The sequence below is a fragment of the Monodelphis domestica genome, chromosome 1 (genome assembly GCF_027887165.1).
Source record: "Monodelphis domestica isolate mMonDom1 chromosome 1, mMonDom1.pri, whole genome shotgun sequence".
Classification (NCBI taxonomy): Eukaryota; Metazoa; Chordata; class Mammalia; order Didelphimorphia; family Didelphidae; genus Monodelphis; species Monodelphis domestica.
This window is the reverse complement of record NC_077227.1, coordinates 412,014,398-412,032,867: the sequence shown is the minus strand read 5'-3', so window position 1 is coordinate 412,032,867 and position 18,470 is coordinate 412,014,398. Positions and strand designations below refer to the sequence as shown.

At 39.3% G+C, this 18,470-nt stretch overlaps 1 long non-coding RNA gene across 2 annotated transcripts; it reads left to right on the top strand.

Moving 5' to 3' along the window:
- The first annotated feature begins 1,234 nt into the window (after positions 1–1,234).
- On the top strand, positions 1,235–12,133 carry LOC130456423 (uncharacterized). 2 transcript variants are annotated; one of them, XR_008915253.1, is made up of 4 exons: positions 1,235–1,295; positions 4,215–4,342; positions 10,750–10,889; positions 12,004–12,133. It is a non-coding gene; the product is annotated as an uncharacterized LOC130456423 (long non-coding RNA). The 2 variants fall into 2 exon arrangements; XR_008915254.1 differs by having other exon boundaries at positions 1,292–1,312.
- Positions 12,134–18,470: the final 6,337 nt, after the last annotated feature.

Genomic DNA, 18,470 nt, shown 5'->3' with positions numbered 1-18,470 from the left:
ATTTATTTGCAAACAGGTCTTATGGGCCCAGTAGATTATAAATGATTTGAGGAAATGAACCATGTTATTTTTCATGTTTATAATCTTGGCACAGCACATAGATCTTGGCCCAGCATATAAAGGAACATTGCCTTGGTCTGGAGTCAAAAGACTGAGAATCAAGTCCCACCCTTAATCAGATTTCTATGACCCTGGGCATATCACTTAACTTCCTTGTATCTCAGTTTTCTCATCTGTAAAATTAGGAAGGTTGAACTAGACAGCCTCTGAGGTCCTTTCCACATTTAGAGCTATAAGACTATATTTGGTGGAGTTAAACTGATATTAAGTTAACCTTCTCCTGAGTCAAGAGTTCTTTTTAGGTTTCTTACCCAGCATAAGAACCAATTTTGAAGTATGGATGAACATAAGCTCATAGAAGATGAGTAAGTGTCTCTTTAGGGGAGAGGAATAAAGAGATAGAAAAGCAAAGCCATTTCTAACAAGCCCCTAGGAATGAAAAAGAATATTGGTAGGGGGTAGCTAGGTGGCTTAGCAGATTGAGACCCAGGCCTAGAGATGGAAAAACCAGGGTTCAAATCTAGCCTCAGACACTTCCTAGATATCTGGGTAAGTCACTTAACTCCCATTGCCCAGCCCTTATTGCTCTTTTGCCTTGCAGCTAATACATAGGGTTGATTGAAAGAAAGAAAGAAAGAAAGAAAGAAAGAAAGAAAGAAAGAAAGAAAGAAAGAAAGAAAGAAAGAAAGAAAGGAAGGAAGGAAGGAAGGAAGAGAGAAAGGAAGGAAGGAAGAGAGAAAGAGAGAAAGAGAGAAAGAGAGAGGGGGGGAGGGAGAGGGAGAGGGAGAGGGAGAGAGAAAGAAAGAAAGAGTCAAAACACTGAGGCTCTCCCCTTAGCTCTTCTGTATGACCGTAGACAAGCCTTTTGCTCTCTTTAGGCCTCAAATTACTTCTCTTTAAAATGAAGTCATCAAACTATATTGGGAGTTTTTAACCTGGGGGATCTATCTACTTGTCTTTTTTGTTTGTTTCTTTTAAATTTTGATAACCGTATCATGACATAATTTTTTTGTGTGTAATTCTATGCATTTTATTTTATGCAACTAAAAACTAGATTCTGAGAAAGGGCCTATCAGCTTCACTAAACTGCCAAAAGGGTCCAGAATATAAAAAAAGATGAAGAACCCCTGAGTCAGCAGATGATCTTCCAAGGTCTCTTCTGGGTCTGGAATTTGATGATTCTCTGATTAGGTGACATCATAAAGGCTTCTACACCAGCCTCTGCTAGACAGCAGGTAAGTGGAGCTCAGTGGTAAGACAAAGGAGATTTTTTTATGTCCAAGAGAAAAGTTATCTAGATTCTAAATATATCAATTGTTTCTTCATTCATTTCTCTAAACTAGTCAACTCTAGTCCCTAATTGACTGGACCTTCCCTTCTCCAGGGCTCAGACTCTTCTCCTATAAAACTGAAGGGATTGATTTCTTAAGGCCTTTCCATCTCTTTGCTTTTTTCATGATTGTAAGTCCGTTCACTGGGTGCAACCATTGTAGCCAGCTCTATGCTAGGTGTTATGGGGTGGTACAAGGCAGACAACTCCAGCCTTGGCCTGAAAATCAAGTGGGAAAGACATGAGTTAAAATCAGGAAACAACTCGAGAACTACCACAGGAGGGGATTTTTAATCAAATGTTGAATAGTTTAAGTCCAATAATAAGGGCTTTATGGGTTTAAAGGATAGGAAAGATCAGTGTGAGCTGCAGATACCAGGAAAGATTTCCTAGAGACCTTTGAAGGCCTCCTCACTTGGCATCACCATTTCCCCGTTTCCTTACTATTGTTCAGTGTTGTTTTTTTTCAGGCATGTCTAACTCTTCATGACCCCATTTGGGAGCTTCTTGGCAAATATTCTCTAGGGGTTTGCCATTTCCTTCTCCAGTTCATTTTACATATAAGTAAACTGAGGCAAATAGAGTTAAGTGGCTTGCCCAGTAAGTATCTGAGCCATATTTTAACTCAGAAAGACTCTTTTTCCAGATTCAAAGCCCAGTGCTCTACCCACTATACTACCTATTACCCCCAAATAAAAACACCAACACTTCACATTTCCTTGCAGAAAGTTAGTTGACCACAATTTCAACATTAACAGTATGATGTGGTTGCTCAATGCCTAAGAATTTAGCACATATTTATTAAATCTCTACCATGTTCAAAAACCTAATTTTTTTTAAAAATTGGACCTATTATTTCATTAATATAAAGAAGTTCCAGCAAGAAAGTCCTTTTATCAATAAAAATAAGAATCTTATCTGCATCTTAAAGTCTTATAAAATTGCCTGGGATACTGCATAGATAAGTGACTTGACCAGAGTCACCCAGTTAGTATGTGTCAGAAACAAAACCTGAACAAGAGATCTTCTTGACTCTGGGGTGAGTCTTCAATCCACCATGCCACCTGCTTCTCAAGGAGCCTCAGAGTTACAAAGACAATCCAGTCCCATAGCCCCTGCTTTTTTTAAGGCATTCACTTCTACTGAGGGTTACAATATGTAGGAAGTAGGTGGGGGCTGCTCAACATGGCAACATCAGAGGATTAGAGATTTAGAGTTAGAAGGGACTTGGAAACCATCTAGATCAATCCCCTCTTTTTCTAGATAGGAAAACTGAGGCCCAGAGAAGTTAAGCAATGGCCTAACATCACAAAGGTAGGAAGAGGAAGAATCAGGATTAGAATCCAGATTCTCTAATAGGCAGCTAGGTGGTGTAGAGAGAGTGCTGGGCCTGGAGTCAGGAAAACTGAGTTCAAATCCAGCTTTGGCTTACTAGCTGTGTGATCCTGGATAAGACACTTAACCCCACTTGTCTTAGTTTTCTTATCTATACAATGAAGTGGAAATAAAATGGCAAACTATTTTAATATCTTCACCATGAAAAGCCCCAAATAGGGTCATGAAAAGTCAGACACAAGTAAATAATCATCACCTCTTACTACTAAACTTTTCCCACTGTACTCCTATGCAATGATTGGTGCAGGTTTTTTATATGAATTTGCAATTTCTTAAAAAAACAAAGTAACATATAACTAAAGAAAGGTTCAACAATGAAAAATGAGTCCCAAGGCACAACTCTAATTAAGCAGTAAATGAAACATTATTAGAGTCAAAGCAAGATAACGAAGGCATTAGAATTCAATCTCCTAGGAAAAAATGTATTTAAAGACTAAAAGGCATTTTTCTAACAATTATTAGTTACAGATTTGTAGAAAGGCCTGTCACTGAGGGCAGACAGTGCCAACAGGACCCAGCTGAAGAGATGACATGAAGACGGGTACCAAGTAGCATTAGTTGAAATGTGATTCTTGTTCAGAGAATGTCAAGCCAAGATGGTAGAGGGAGAGTAACCACCTCATATAATGACCTTTGTTCTTTGGTGGAAAATCTCAGGATGCTTAGCCAATCAATCAAATAAGCATCCATTAAGTACCTGCTGCATGCCACGCATAGCTATGTCCTGGGGATATGGGAATCCAAAGACAAAAATGAAACAGTTCCTGTTCTCAGAATCCTTCAAATCTGATGAGCCAGTGAGGAGAAGATAGAAAAAACTTTTAATGTATGACTCTAAATATCAAAAGAAGGAATAAGGAAAAGGAGGAGGAAGTTACAAGGGATATTTTTTCAGGAAGAAGAAGAAAGGGAAGGAGGAGGAGAAAAGGGAATAGAAAAAGAAAGAGGGGGAGGAGGAAGAGAAGAAAAAGATGGTGATGATGATGATGATGGTGGTGGTGGTGGTGGTGGTGGTGGTAGTGGTGGAAGATGGTGATGATTTTCTAATAGAGAGAGCTGTCCAGCCATGGAGTGTGCTACCTCCTGAAGCAGGAAATTTCCCCTCTTTGGAGTTGTTCAAGTGGATACTAGATAACCACCTATATATGGGATAATGAAGAAAAGGTTTCTATCTTAGGAGAAAAGTTGGACCAGATGACTTCTAAATGCCTCTTAAGGTTTTATGATCTTATTATGCTCCCTATTGATATTGTTCTATGGCACTGTCATACACACACCCATACATAAACATATTATACTCCCAAGACTTTATCTCAGGTGTGTTCAAATAGATTTTTGCAGAGTAATCTGTGGATTCCATAGAGAATTAGCCTAAATCGTAGTTCATTAATACAAATACAGAAACATAACAACTTTCTTTTACCTCTAGGCTTGTGTTCATCCAGGAGATGATCCAGTGTTAGGAAGACAAGCCTGAAAGAAGACTGTGCTGAAAAAAAAGGCACCCTCATCCCTAGAGGCAGAGACTGGCAGAGTTGATGCTCTAAGTTCTGATGAGTAAGAAAATGTTCACAGTAAAATAGAATTAATTTAGCCTGAGTTCAAGTAGTAAAGTTAGGCTAGCTTCAGAAAAACTTGAATTTCTAGTGCCTTAGCATGGATAGGAAATGAGAGAAAATCTGCCCCATATGTTAGAATGATAGTACAGAAAGATAGTGGATAAAGCACCAGGCCTGATATCAGGAAGACGTCTTCCTGAGCTAAAATCTGGCCTCAGACACTTACTAGTTCTGTGACCCTGAACAAGTTACTTAACCCTTTTGGCCTTAGTTTCCTCATCTGTAAAATGAGATAGAGAAGGAAATGGTAAACAGCTCCAGTGTCATTGCCAAGAAAACACACAATGGGGTCATGAGAGATGGACACAACTGAAACAACTGAACAACAAGAACAATATGTTGGAATACACTCTAGATTGGCAGCCAGAAGAGCTTAGTGTTGGTCCTGGCTTTTAATTTTAAGACCCTTCTGTAAGATGCAGGAATCCCCCCCAGACTTTCCCTAGGCATTTCCTCAGGTAATAGAAGCAAAGGCTGTCTACTTGAAAATTCAACAGAACTTTCTTTGAACATGGTTAGACATGGGGAACTCATTGCCTCACAAGGCAATTCCTTCCTTTGTTAGATAGCTCTAATTGTTAGGAAACATTTGCTTACATGTATTTAAAATCTACCCTTGGGTTTTATTTGAAAAGAACAAGTCTAGCCCCTCTTCCACATGATGACTGTTCAAAAAATTGTGGATGGCTCTCATATCTCCTCCAAGTCTTCTGTCCTAAAGGTTAAGTGGCATCACAGGATTTAGTCTCAAGAGACCTTAAATAACATCTAATCAAGTGGGATCAAATTAAAATAGAAATGGTGATCTCTGAAAGTCATGGTTTAAAAACCATAAATTCATATAATAAATATTGAATTACATTTTTATTTATTTTGTTAAATATTTCCCAATTACATTTTAATCTAGTGGGCCAGACTCAATAGTTTTGCAGGCCTGCAGTTTGTGATAGTGAGTATGACATGTTTGATCCAATCTAACTCATTTAGCTTTATTTATTTTTTAGGTATTGTGTGTGTGTGTGTGTGTGTGTGTGTGTGTATAATATGTGATATAATCCACCTCTACCTCCCAGTGATTAAGCCCTCCTTTGTGAAAAAGAAATATAACTAAACAAAGCATCTGCTACAGAAACCATGTCTGATGATAACTCACATAAACAAAAGCTATTACCTCAATAATTTTTTTAAACTTTTAGTTTCAGTCTTAGCAACAACTCTAAGACAGAAGGGCATGGGCTAGGCAAACAGATTAAGTGACTTGCCCAGGGTCACATAGCTAGAAAATGTCAGAGGCCAAATTTAAACGTCCTTCTGACTCTAGACCCTGGTGCGCTATTCATTGAGTCACATAGCTGCCCCACTTCTCAATAATTTTTAAGAGCCTAAAAAGCAGTTTTAGAACTGCTGCCCTAGCTAAACCTACACTACCTTCTCTCAAAAGAAGGCAAGGGGGGTGGGGGGGGGGGGGAAGGATCAGCTGGGTAGCTGGGTAGCTCAGTGGATTGAGAGTCAGGCTTAAAGACAGGAGGTCCTAGGTTCAAATCTGACCTCAGCCACTTCCCAGCTGTATGACCCTGGGCAAGTCACTTGACCCCCATTGCCTAGCCCTTACCACACTTCTGCCTTGGAGCCAATACACAGTATTGACTCCAAGATGGAAGGTAAGGGTTTAAAAAACAAAACAAAACAAAAACAAACAAATAAACAACAACAAAAAAAAACAAGGCAAGGAAATTGAACTGAGAAATAGGAATATTCAATAGTGTTTCCTAGGCTTCTACCCCTCTGCCATAAGATAAGAGGTTTGAGTTCTACCAGTTCCTTCAATGGGTTTTTCATTACTTAAAATTCAACTTCATTGTGGTGATTATTTTTCATGAGCATTATCATATTTATTGCATACACTAGTCTATAAGTTCTGTTTATTCTCTGCATCACTACATAAAAATCTTCCTATGTTTTTCCAAATTCTTCATTTCTTACTACATAATTATATTCCATTATATTCATATCCCATAATTTCTTTAGCTATCCTTTCAATTGCCTTATGTTGTAAATCAGGAAACTGGGGTTCAGAGAAGGAAACAAAGGTTATATAGGTAGCAAATCGCAAACTGAGATCTGACCCCACTTGCTCTGATTCCAAATAGGGTTTTCTTTCCCTTAAAAAAAACTAACTTATCTTCTGTTTTAGAATCATTACTGTATATTGGTTCCAAGGCAGAAGAGCAGTAAAGGCTAGTCAAAGGGGATCAAGTGACTAATTTAGGGTCATAGAGCTAAGAAGTGTCTCAGGTCAGATTTAAACCCAGGATCTCCCATCTCTAGGCTTGATGCTATCCACCTAGCTTCCCCTTTTGCTCTTTCTCCTTTATCCCACAAGTAAAAGTTTATGTTTTTGTGGCATTACTGATTCATAAAGCATTCTCCTCACAACGACCCTGTGAGATAAGTACTACAAATATTACTGCCATTAATAGACAGGCAAACTGAAACTCAAAGAAGTGAAGGGATTTACTCAGGGTTTAAAAGCTAGTTAGTGCTGAATATGGAATTTCAATCCAGATCCTCATGGTCCTAGTCCAATCAATAGTCTTACCACCATACTATACTGTGTACTAGGGAAAAGCAACTCAAATATAGCCTCATCATGATATAAATGAATCCAAAGTGAAACAAGCCGAATCCATCCACTAGGTCTAGTCAATAGTGTTTGTTTGTTTTTTCTCTGCTCCAAAATATTGTAATTCAATTAAACTTCATCTTTTATTTACTTTTTTATTTCCATGTTCTTGCTTAGGAGTTTTGAGAGGTGACTTGGATTTAGTTAGGATAGTAGTTCTCAAACTTTTCAGTCTCAGGACTGCTTTTACACTCTTAAAAATTATTGAGGATGCCAAGTAACTTTTCTTGATGTGGGATATATATACATATATTAGTATAGTATTAGAAATTTTAAAAATAAAATTTAGCATAGTTATTAATTCACTTAAAATAATAATAAACCTGTGTTAACAATTTTCCAAAACAAAAAAAAATAGTGAAAAAAGGTAATTGTTTTACATCTTTTTTGCATATCTAATGTCTAGATCAATGGAAGACAGATGGATTCCCATTTCTGCTTTTGTATTTAATCTGTTGCAAAACATTGTGTTGGTTCTAGCATAGGATGAAAACTTAACCTCATATAAATATATAGTTGAAAAAGAGAGGAGAATTTTAATAGGCAAATAATATCTTAGTATTTATTTTGGTGAAAATAGTTTTCACCTTGCAGACCCCCTAAAAGGAACTTGGGAACCTACAGGAGTCTGAGTATTACACTTTGAGAATTGTTAGACTAGGGAATTCCACTTATGTGTCTTGAGCTCCCTCTAAAGCTGGAATGTGTTATCTTTTTTTGGGGGGGGGTGACTTTTTTCCATTTTTTCTCATGCAAAACACACTTCCATATGGGTCATTGTTGTAAGAACAAATTCATACATGACCAAAATGCCAAAATATAACCATAAGAACACTGAAGTGAAAGATAGTATGCTTTGATCTACATCCAACTACAACAGTTCTTTCCATGGAGGTGGCTAACAGTCCCTGTCATAAGTCTTTCAGGATTGTCCCAGATAATTGCTTTGCTGAGAATAGTCAAGTTTTTGCAGATAATCATCATGCAATATTGCTGTTACTATGTACCATGTTCTCCCAGTTCTGCTTATTTCACTCTGAATCAGTTCCTGCAGATCCTTCAAGCTTTTTTTGAAATCATCTCTGAATCAGTTCCTGCAGATCCTTCAAGCTTTTTTTGAAATCATCTTGCTTATCATTTCTTATAGCCCAAAAGTATTCCATCACCATCGTATGCCACAATTTGTTCAGCTATTCCCTAGTTGATGGACATCCTCTCAATTTCCAATTCTTTGCCACCAATATATTATCTTTTATACCAAGGGGAAAAAATCCCACACAGATACCTTGTATATGGCCCATTTCCAAATTCAAATTATAGTTCAAAATATGTCAAATTTCACATCCTTTCCCTTGAAATTCAGTGTTCCACAGATCATAAGTGCTGTAATACATTTTTGTTTGTTTTTAATAATACTTTTAAAATCCTGATAAATCCAAAATAATGAATCTGTTCTTTTAAATAAAAGGCATTCTCAATACCTATAAGTGATGCATTTGGGCAAAGATTCGAGTCTACTTCCCACCTTAGTTTCTATTCTCAGGAAACATTCTAGCTATTCAATAAGACTTCTAAAATGTGGTGCCTAGAGCTGAAAATGATATTCTAAGTGCAATTGAACCATATGTACTTGGGTAGAAGAGAATGGTTATTAATTATTATTTTTTTATCATTATTGTATTTGTGTATAACCACCATTTATATTATTATAGATATATTATAGAAATACATAAAACATTGCTACAAATATGTTATAAATATTATTTCTAATATTAATATAAATAACAGGAGATAGTTATTAAAACCAGGCAAGAATATGGAAAATAGTTATTTTAATATAAACAAAACTTTTCATGATCCACAAAATTTTTCTCTCAATGACCATGTGGGTAGACAATGTTATCATGCCCATTCTGTAGATGAGAAAACTGATGTCAAAAAAAGGTTCAAGGTCACAAAGCTAGGTGTTAGAAGCTGAACCCAATCTCCAGATCTTCTAGTCAACATTCTTTCCACTAGCCTATATCATCCCTCAAGAAGACCAGAAAAGGGAGAGGTCACTTTGGGCAAAAACATGAACAAAGGCAGAGTGACAAACACAATTCACATTTATTTAGAGCTTTCCCTAGGCAGTGAAGCCATAATTTTAAGGCAAAGATGGGGAATTACTCCCCAAGTGTCTGAGCCAAAATTGAGAAGCAAGGTTGCTGGAGCTGAAGGCAAGGCACCGAGACTCCCTAGACTTCTGTTTCCCCACTTGTAAAAAGAGAAGAGCTGGGCCAGATGGTCTCCAAAGGCTTTTTAGCTCGGTATCATTCTGTGATAGAGCTCTCTCCTTCCTCTGTCTGTCTCTCTGACGTCAGAGCCATTGCTTCTTTCACTACACTATGATGCCTCCTAGTGGACAATAGGGGATTTGAGATTGGAAGAGGGAATGACCCTGTCACATTCAGAGATTATTGAAAAAGGTGGATGGAGTGAAGGAGTATCATAAGGGAATAAAAGGAAAAGGGGTTGGAATAATAGGCAGGGGCTTTAAAAGCCAAGCCAAGGAGTTTGGTCTTGTCTTGTAGGCAAAGTGAAACCATGGGAAGTTTTGGAGCAGGTTTCTAAGGCCCCTTCCAGTTCAGACATTCTATGCTTCTGTGATGTTCTCTCTGTCTCTGTCTCTCTCTCTGTCTCTCTCTCTCTCTCTGTCTTTCTATCTCTCTTGTCTATCTCCCCTCTCTTCTCTTCCTTTCTCTGTCTCTCTCTTTTACTCTTCCTTCTCTCTTCTCTCTTCCCTTCTCTGTCTCTCTCTGTCTCTCCCCTCTCTCTTCCCTCTGCCCTTCTCTGTCTTTCTGTCTCTGTCTTTGTCTTTCTGTCTCGTCTTTGCCTCTCCCCTCTCTCTTCTCTCTTCCTTTTCTTTCTTTCTTTCTTTCTTTCCTTCCTTCTTTCTTTCTTTCTTTCTTTCTTTCTTTCTTTCTTTCTTTTCTTTCTTTCTTTCTTTCTTTTTCTTTCTTTCTTTCTTTCTTTCTTTCTTTCTTTCTTTCTTTCTTTCTTTCTTTCCTTCCTTCCTTCCTTCCTTCCTTCCTTCCTCCTTCCTTCCTTCCTTCCTTCCTTCCTTCCTTCCTTCCTTCCTTCCTTCTTTCTTTCTTTCTTTCTTTCTTTCTTTCTTTCTTTCTTTCTTTCTTTCTTTCTTTCTTTCTTTCTTTCTTTCTTTCTTTCTTTCTTTCTTTCTTTCTTTCTTTCTTTCTTTCTTTCCCCCCTTTCCTTTTACCCCTATTTCTCCCTCCCAGTGACTTTGGTCCCTATCTTCTGGCTACTGACTCAGTCTCCCTTGTATGTTTCCCCTGTCTTTTCCCCACCTCCCTTCTTGATTTCCCTTCTCCGTCTAGCCAACTACAACATAGCATCCAAATTTCTTTGCCACTGCAGGGATGAAGATACCAACAACCCTTCAGGACAAAACACAAAAGGTGAAAAAACAAGCAAGTAAAGGCATTGCCTCTCTCTATGTTAGCTTAGATAAATCACTAAGCCTTTCTATCCCCCTATTTCCCCACCTGTAAAAGGAAGGGGCTAGCCTAGAGGTCCCTTTGAGTTTTATCTGTCTGTGACTTAGTAATGGAGTTCTTGCCTCTCTGACTTCCCACTCTGTCTCTTTCCTTCTTGGCCTCAAGCTTCTGTCTTCTTCCTCCCTGCTCCCTGGTCTATTTAGGCCTCCAAAGCAAGTTAACCAAGTTATTCTGCCAATGCTGCCAACATGAAGAAGAACCTGAGATCGTCACCAACAAGGCTCCAGAAGAAAAGAAGCCAGTGGGTAGGTAGAGAAAATGATGATTGCCATTCATTCTCTGTGGGATCCCTGTGCCTCTCTGAACTTCATTTCTCTACTTCTTAAAAAGCAAGACTGAAATTGTTATTATTGTTCAGTTGTTGCAGTCATGTTTGACTCTTTGTAACCCCATTTGGGTTTTCTTGGCAAAGATAGTGGAGTTATTTGCCATTTTTTGTCCTCTAGCTCATTTTATAGATGAGGAAACTGAGACAAACAGGTTAAGTGACTTGCCCAGGATCATACTTCTAGGAAGTGTCTGAGGCCAAATTTGAACTCAGGAAGATGAGTTTTCCTGATTTGTGGCTTGGAATTCTACCAACTATGCCACCTAGCTGCCTTGAGACTAAATGAGATGTCTCTAATTAGATGATCTATAGTATAGTTAGGGTGCTATGGTAGAATGGGCTAAACTTGGAGTCAGGAAGACTTGGGTTCAAATCCTGCTTTGGACACTTATTAGCTGTGTGACTGAAGAAATCACTTAACTTCTCATTTAACCTCAGATTCCTGAGTACTAGTCTTATAGGGTTAGTGAGGATCAAGTGAGATACTATGTGTAAAGTGCTTTGCAAACCTTAAAGTGCTTTATAAATACTATCATCATCATCATTATTATCTCTAAGGTCCTTTCCACATTCTGACATTCTAGGGCTTACTGTGTGACCCTAGGAAAGTCACTGAGCCTCTTTTTTGTCCCTTTTTCCTACTGTAAAATAAGAGAATTATATCAGATGATCTCTAAGTTGTCTCCTAGTTTTCCAGTCCTTGATTTATGATTTTCTAACCCATTATGTGACCTTGAGAAAGTCACTGCTTTTTTTCTGGGTCTGAGCTTCCCCAACAGCAGAATTAAAAAGCTGGACTTAATGACTTTTAATAGCCCTCTAGCTTCTAGGATGCTTCTAGAAATAAGCTCTTCAGATATCATTCCAAGAGTCCTTTTCTATTTCTAGTCTGTTCTTGGATCCTTGGATAAAGCCCAAAATGCAGCATTAATAATTAGTTAAAGTTCATTTTTACTTAGACTTTAAGGTTCCAAGCCCTTCCCTTGAGAGAATCTTGTATAACTGTGTTTATCATTATGCCCATTTTATAGAGGTGAAAACTGTGGTTCAGCAAAATGAAACTGGATGACGGAGTGGGAAAAGCACCAACCTCGGGATCAGCAGGTGGGCATTTGTATCTTGGTTCCACAACTTCCTTCCTTACCCATGTGACCTTGGAAGAGAAAGGTCAAGGCCTAAGAGTCCTCCTCATTGGATCTCTGATCTAGAGAGTTGGAAGAGACCTCAGGGCAATTCCTAATTCAAATCACCATGAATTGACGGGAAATTCAAAGTACAGAAGAGGAAACTCAAACTAAAATGGATTTTCCCAAGGTCACATTTGAAGCCAATTAATGACTTTTTCACTGGATGCTGCTGCTGAGATTTCTAAGATCTCTTCTGAGTCCCCTCTTCTACCAGAATAGGGACTCGACTCAGGGAGATTCTTTGAAGTTTCTACAGCTATTAAGTCATTAGTCATAGAGCCATAGCTGGAAAGGAGCTACAAAACCAGCTAGTCCAACACCTCCTTCACCCAACCCCATTTTACAGATGGAAAATCTGAGTGCCAGGGAAATTAAATTGTAACCTTGCCTAAGAACACAAAGGCAATAAGCATCAGATGTGAGTTCCTTTGATTCTATCATGCTGATTCCTCAGTGTCAGAGCTCGGACTCAAACCCTGTTCTCTTGGCTCCCAAGTCCAACAGTCTTCTCATTAGACCTCTCTGCTCTCAAGCCAGGGTCAGGAGCTGTCACTCAATACTTGATACCTAAAAGGGAAACTCTCCTTCCTTCCTTCCTTACAATTTATTTGTTCATTTGATTTTTTAGAGAAGACTTATAATTTTACTAGCATCAGTTCAGTGGTGCAATGGGTAGAATACCACGACTAAAGTCAGAAAAAATCATCTACCTGAGTACAAATCTGGTCTTCCCAAGTAAGTCACTTAATTCTGTTTTCCTCAGTTTCCTTATCTGTAAAATGAGCCAGAGAAGGAAATGGCAAACCACTGCAGTATTTTTGCCAAGAACACTCCCAGTGGGGTCATGAAGAGTCAGAGATGATTAAAATAACTAAACAACAAATTATTTCACTGGTACTCCCCCTGAGGAAACTTCTTCTATAAATGCAGACTAGCTCTGCCATGTACAGTCTCAGATAGCTGCATAAGTTACTAGGAGGTTAAATGATCTGACCATAGTGACACAATCAGTAATGCATTAGAGGGACTTGAATGCTGGTCTTCCTGACTGTCAGGACCAATCTCTACCCACTAGCCCATATGTTAGTATAGACTCTTGTTTTCTACTTTTTTTATGCTTTTAAGTCGCTGTTTGCTTTCCTGTCTTCTTACCTGATTCTGACAGGCACACAAGGAATAGTAGTGGAAAAGACACTTGGGTTAATTTTCTAGCTCTGTCATCCTCACCTGGAGGTCCTCAAGTAAGTCACTTCCTCTCTCTAGGACTCTATTCCCTCATCTGTAAAATGAGGGGGATGTACTAGGTGACTTCCAAAGTACTTTTCCAACTCTAAGTCTCTGTTCCTATGATCAAGTCTCATTGGCTAAATAAACATTATAGTTTAGTTTGAATTGCTATTACATTTTCTTAGGTTTATGAGATCAGACCAATCTGCATTCCCAACTTCAGGACTGGCCAGACCGGTAAATGGTATTAAATGGATTGGAATTAGCTTATTTTACTCATTATCTAGTAGGAAAGCTCCTTGGGGGCTGTACTAGAGGGTTCAGGAACCAGAGTTAAGAAAGGTCTGAACAAGAGAAGGGACAGATAAAAGAAAGCACTACTGCCTCTCTTAGGTAGGACTACACAAGGGAAGGGGAGAGATTTGATCAAGGTCAAGAGCTGAGAGGTAAGGAGGAAATCCCCTTCAGTCTCTGGTTTCTGGCTTCTTCCCTTCATAGAGATTATCCTGATTTCCCTAGCACATTAAATGAAAAAGAATGATCAATCTCTTCTAAATAATAAGGTCTGTTTATTCTTTGAAGTATACAGTAATGTGGGGTTTAGGATAGAGGGAAAAATAGGTGTCCCTAACTACTGTTAATCCTAAATTTCCCCTCAGGGGTTGATGGCTCAGGTTTGGGGACCTAAATCCCTGGAGAGATCCAGAGTCAGGCTGTTGGATTTTCCTAATCTAGAGAAATTACAGATAGAGAATATGCCTTCTGATGGATAGTCTCTTGTTTCCCCAAAGGGAAAAGTCTCTATCCACTATGATAACTAATCTGATTTTTTCATATAATTGAGGGACCACAACAGGTTGAGCTCAGCAGGATGCTCCTCTCTCTTCAAGTTTAAAAGAGAGAAGAACCCTCTCTCCAACTGCTGATCTGCTTTTCTTGGCTAGAGGTTCTAGCCCCATCCCCCACTGACAGCAGAATTCCATCCTCTTTCTTCCTTCCTGTTGTTTTTACAAACCAAGTCCTTGCAATGCAGGCTGTAATTCTCTCATCCACAGGGCTAAATGCCAAGGAGATTTAATTCATTCATTCAGTCTATCAACTAGTATTTATTAGGCACCTACTATATGCCAGATACTGTTCTAAGGAGTAGAAATACAAAGAAAGACAAATTCAACACAATTACTCATCTCCTATGTGGAATCATTAGTGTAAGCTCCTTGAGGACAGGGATTATCTTTCTTTTTATTAATTGTAGCTCCAACATTTAACATAATGCTTAGCATATAGCAGGTGCTTAATAAACTTTATTGGATTATTGAAAGAGTCCTGTTCTTATGGACAGTGGATATAAAAAAAGTTTTAATATGACAAGATCCCACCCTCATCGAGCTTAGACTAGAATAGAGAGATAGACACATATGCATCTAACAATATCATACAAGAATTTGTTAACTTCTGCCCCTCCCTGAAAAGCCACGACAGAATAAAAAAGAAAGAAAGAAAGAAAGAAAGAAAAGAAAGAAGAAGAAAGAAAGAAAGAAAGAAAGAGAAAGAAAGAAAGAAAGAAAGAAAGAAAGAAGACAGAAAGAAAGAAAGAAAGAAAGAAAGAAAGAAAGAAAGAAAGAAAGAAAGAAAGAAAGAAAGAAAGAAAGAAAGAAAGAAAGAAAGAAAGAAAGAAAGAAAGAAAGAAGAAAGGAAGAAAGGAAGGAAGGAAGGAAGGAAGAAAGGAAGAAAGGAAGGAAGGAAGGAAGGAAGGAAGGAAGGAAGGAAGGAAGGAAGGAAGGAAGGAAGGAAGGAAGGAAGGAAGGAAGGAAGGAAGGAAGGAGGAAAAAAAGAGGCTAAAACTCATCACACCATCACTGCAGGAAAAGAATACGCATCATTTTCCCTCTTTTCTGCCCTAGGTGTTCTATATAACATTATCTCATTGTCAGTCAGTCAATAAACATTAGTTAAGTACCTACTATGTGCCAGGCTAATTGTTGGGTATACAAAAAGAGGCAAAAGACAGGCCCTGCCATCAAAGAGCTGACAATTTAATGGGAGAGACAACAAGCAAACAAACTCTCTACAGGATAAAAGTGTGGGCAACGTAGAAGAAGGAAGTTATTCCATTCTGCAGTCAGTCACCTTCAACCCTCATGGCCCTTTCCTGACATAGCAACCATGTGCCACTTGTGCAAGGAGCAATGGCCCCAGCAGAATCCCACCTTCTCTCTTAACTACCCTGTTTCTGTTTATAGAGAATCCCTCTTGAGCAGGGATATTAAACCTGTGCACTCAGATTACGTCTTTATTTCAATATCATTGTTTTCCTTTGTAATCCTAGTTGTCTTAATACATTAAAAAATATATATTTTAAGAACTGGCCTATAAGTTTTACTAGTCTGCCAAAGGGGGCCATCACACACACACACACACACACACACACACACACACACACACACTACCCTTGAGAACCCCTGGCCTAGAGCTAGAAGGCCAGAGGAAGGAGAACAAGGATCATTTCATTTTTCTTCTTGTTACCTCTACAGACCAGCACTGTAGCTGGCACATAGTAGTAGCTTAACAGATGCTTGTATGTTGGTCTCAGGCATCACTTCCTGCCTCTCTCCCAGGACCATAACCTCAGACTCATATTCAATGGGTCCATCACCCTGATCTCCCATGTTATTGTTGTCCTTCAGACATTTTCAGCTAGTGTCTGACTCCTCACAACTTCATCTGGGGTTTTCTTGGCAAAGGTCCTGGAGTGGTTCACCATCTCCTTCTCCAGCTCATTTTATAGTTGAGGGAACTGAGGCAAATAGGGTTAAGTGACTTACTTGGGATCACACAGATAGAAAGGATCTGAGGTCAGATTTGAACTGGGGAAGATGAGTCTTCCTGATCCCAAGCCCAGTCCTCTCTCTTTTTACCATCACATAGCTCCTAGTAGGTGCTTAATAAACACTTGCTGAATCTATTAGAATTATTAGAGATGTACCTGTCCCAGGACAAATTTGGCTTTGCTCCTTCTGGCCACTAGAAGTGCCTTCTCTTTCCTCATGGCACTCAGACTGGTGAGTGTCTGTGGAAGGTTCCCTGACAAGGTAACAGATGGGAACTTCAACCCAATGACCCCGCCACTCCCAGGGAAAAGCATCCTCCATAGTCACCTGCCCTTCGGAAGTCTGGGTAGGACCAAGATGCTCCTGTGGAAAAGAAAAAGTTAGTGAACTCCTGCCCAGCCAGCTTGAATTATTTAGTTGCTGGGACGTGGGTGAGTGTTACATGGAAACTAAAGCCAGGTCTCTCCAGGTAACTTCAGCCCCGCATCCTAGACCCAGCTCTGCTTAATCCTCCTACTGTTCCTTTATTGTATCCTCACTCACTCTGTGCTTGGGAACCCCGAGCCCTAATACTAACAGTAATAATAGCGAGCATTTTTATAGCACTTTCAAGTTTGTAGATTGCTTTACAAATATTAGCCCATGGACATAGGTGTTAGGATTATCTTTCCCATTTTACAGCTGAGAAAACCGAGGCAAATGGCTTACGTGATTTGCCCAGAGTCACGAGGCTTAATAAGTGTCTGAATCAAGATTTGAATTCAAATCTTTCTGCCTCCAAGTCGTCTGCTCTTACCCACCACACCACCTAGCAGCCTGCCATTAATGCAGTGGGAATCTAGTGTGTTACAATGGAAATACGGAATTCCCATTTATGGTCTCAAGAGACCTTCTGGACAATTACTCAGTGGGACAGATAGGGCTAGGATTATCACTCCCGTTTTATCAGTGACAGGGAAAAGTCCCAGAGGGATGCTCTTACCTGGACTGTATCCAGGGGCAGAACTGCAGGAGTTTCCTTTTGGTCTCTGAAACTTCCTTCCCTCCTCAGAGCATGAGCTGGGAGTAGGACAGGAGAGAGGAAGGACCCAGGATTTCATGGGGACAAGGAACTCCCTGATGAGGTAGCTCCCTCCACGGGCTCAGAGACAGCTCCAGAAGCTCAAGCAACTTAGCCAATATCCTGCAGCCAGTCTGAGGGAGAGGCACAGGCTACAGCTAGATCCTCTTGGCTCCAAGGCCAGTTGTCTAGCCATCGGACCATTCTTCTCCCAGAGCTATTAATATAAGGGCTCTAGGTCCAGCTCAAACCCCTCTGGAAGTCTATCACTGTGTTACTGCATGGGACATGAACAATTGTTTAGAATGAAGATTCTGAGCCAACAAGCTGAACTGACTAGATGGGCCCTGGGACTGAAGTCAGAAAGCCTCAAGTTCAAATCCAGCCTCAGAGACTTTTACTAACTTTGTGACCTTGGGCAAACCACTTCACTGCTTCATGACTCAGTTTCCTCAGTTGTAAAATGGGGATAACAACAGCCCATCTCACAGGGTTGTTGTGAGGATCAAAGAAGATATTTTAAGGTGTGTTTAGCATAGTATCTGACACATAATAAATACTAAATACTAATTCCCTTCCCTGTCAAAGGTTGTTCAGCGTAATAGGCTTAAAAGGTAAATACAGATATGTGTAATATATGTTAGAAAGATCACCATCAAAAATGGTTTCTTTTTTTAAATGCTTAATCATCTTAGGGACTGGTTCTGTGCAGTTGCCTGGAAAACTCACTTCTCTTGGAACTGTTTGAGGTGTTCTAAAGGATACACGGAACTCGTGTATATATTTGTGTTGTGTTTTTATACATGTGACTATACACTTTATTTATTTATTATAGGTATTTTTTTCTTCTGAGCCCATAATTCTGTTGGTATTTTCAGGTAATTCTGTTGTACAAAGTATGGCAGAAATTTAGTATAAAATCCTTCTGATTTCCATCCTAAATCCAACTTTAGAAGGCAAATAGGATTTCCTTGTGCTTATGGAACTTGTTGCCAAGTGTGAAGATGGGGCTGGGAACCAGGGCAGAAAAATAGATGGAGAGAGAGGAAGGGAAGGAGTCGACAGAAGGTAGCCATGTCTACCATGTCAAATGTAGGAGCTGAGAGGTCATTTCCCTTAAACCTTCAGTCCAAACTAAAATCTACAGCTATTCCTTGCCTTCCCTTCAGAGGCTCCAAAATACACTTTGCCCT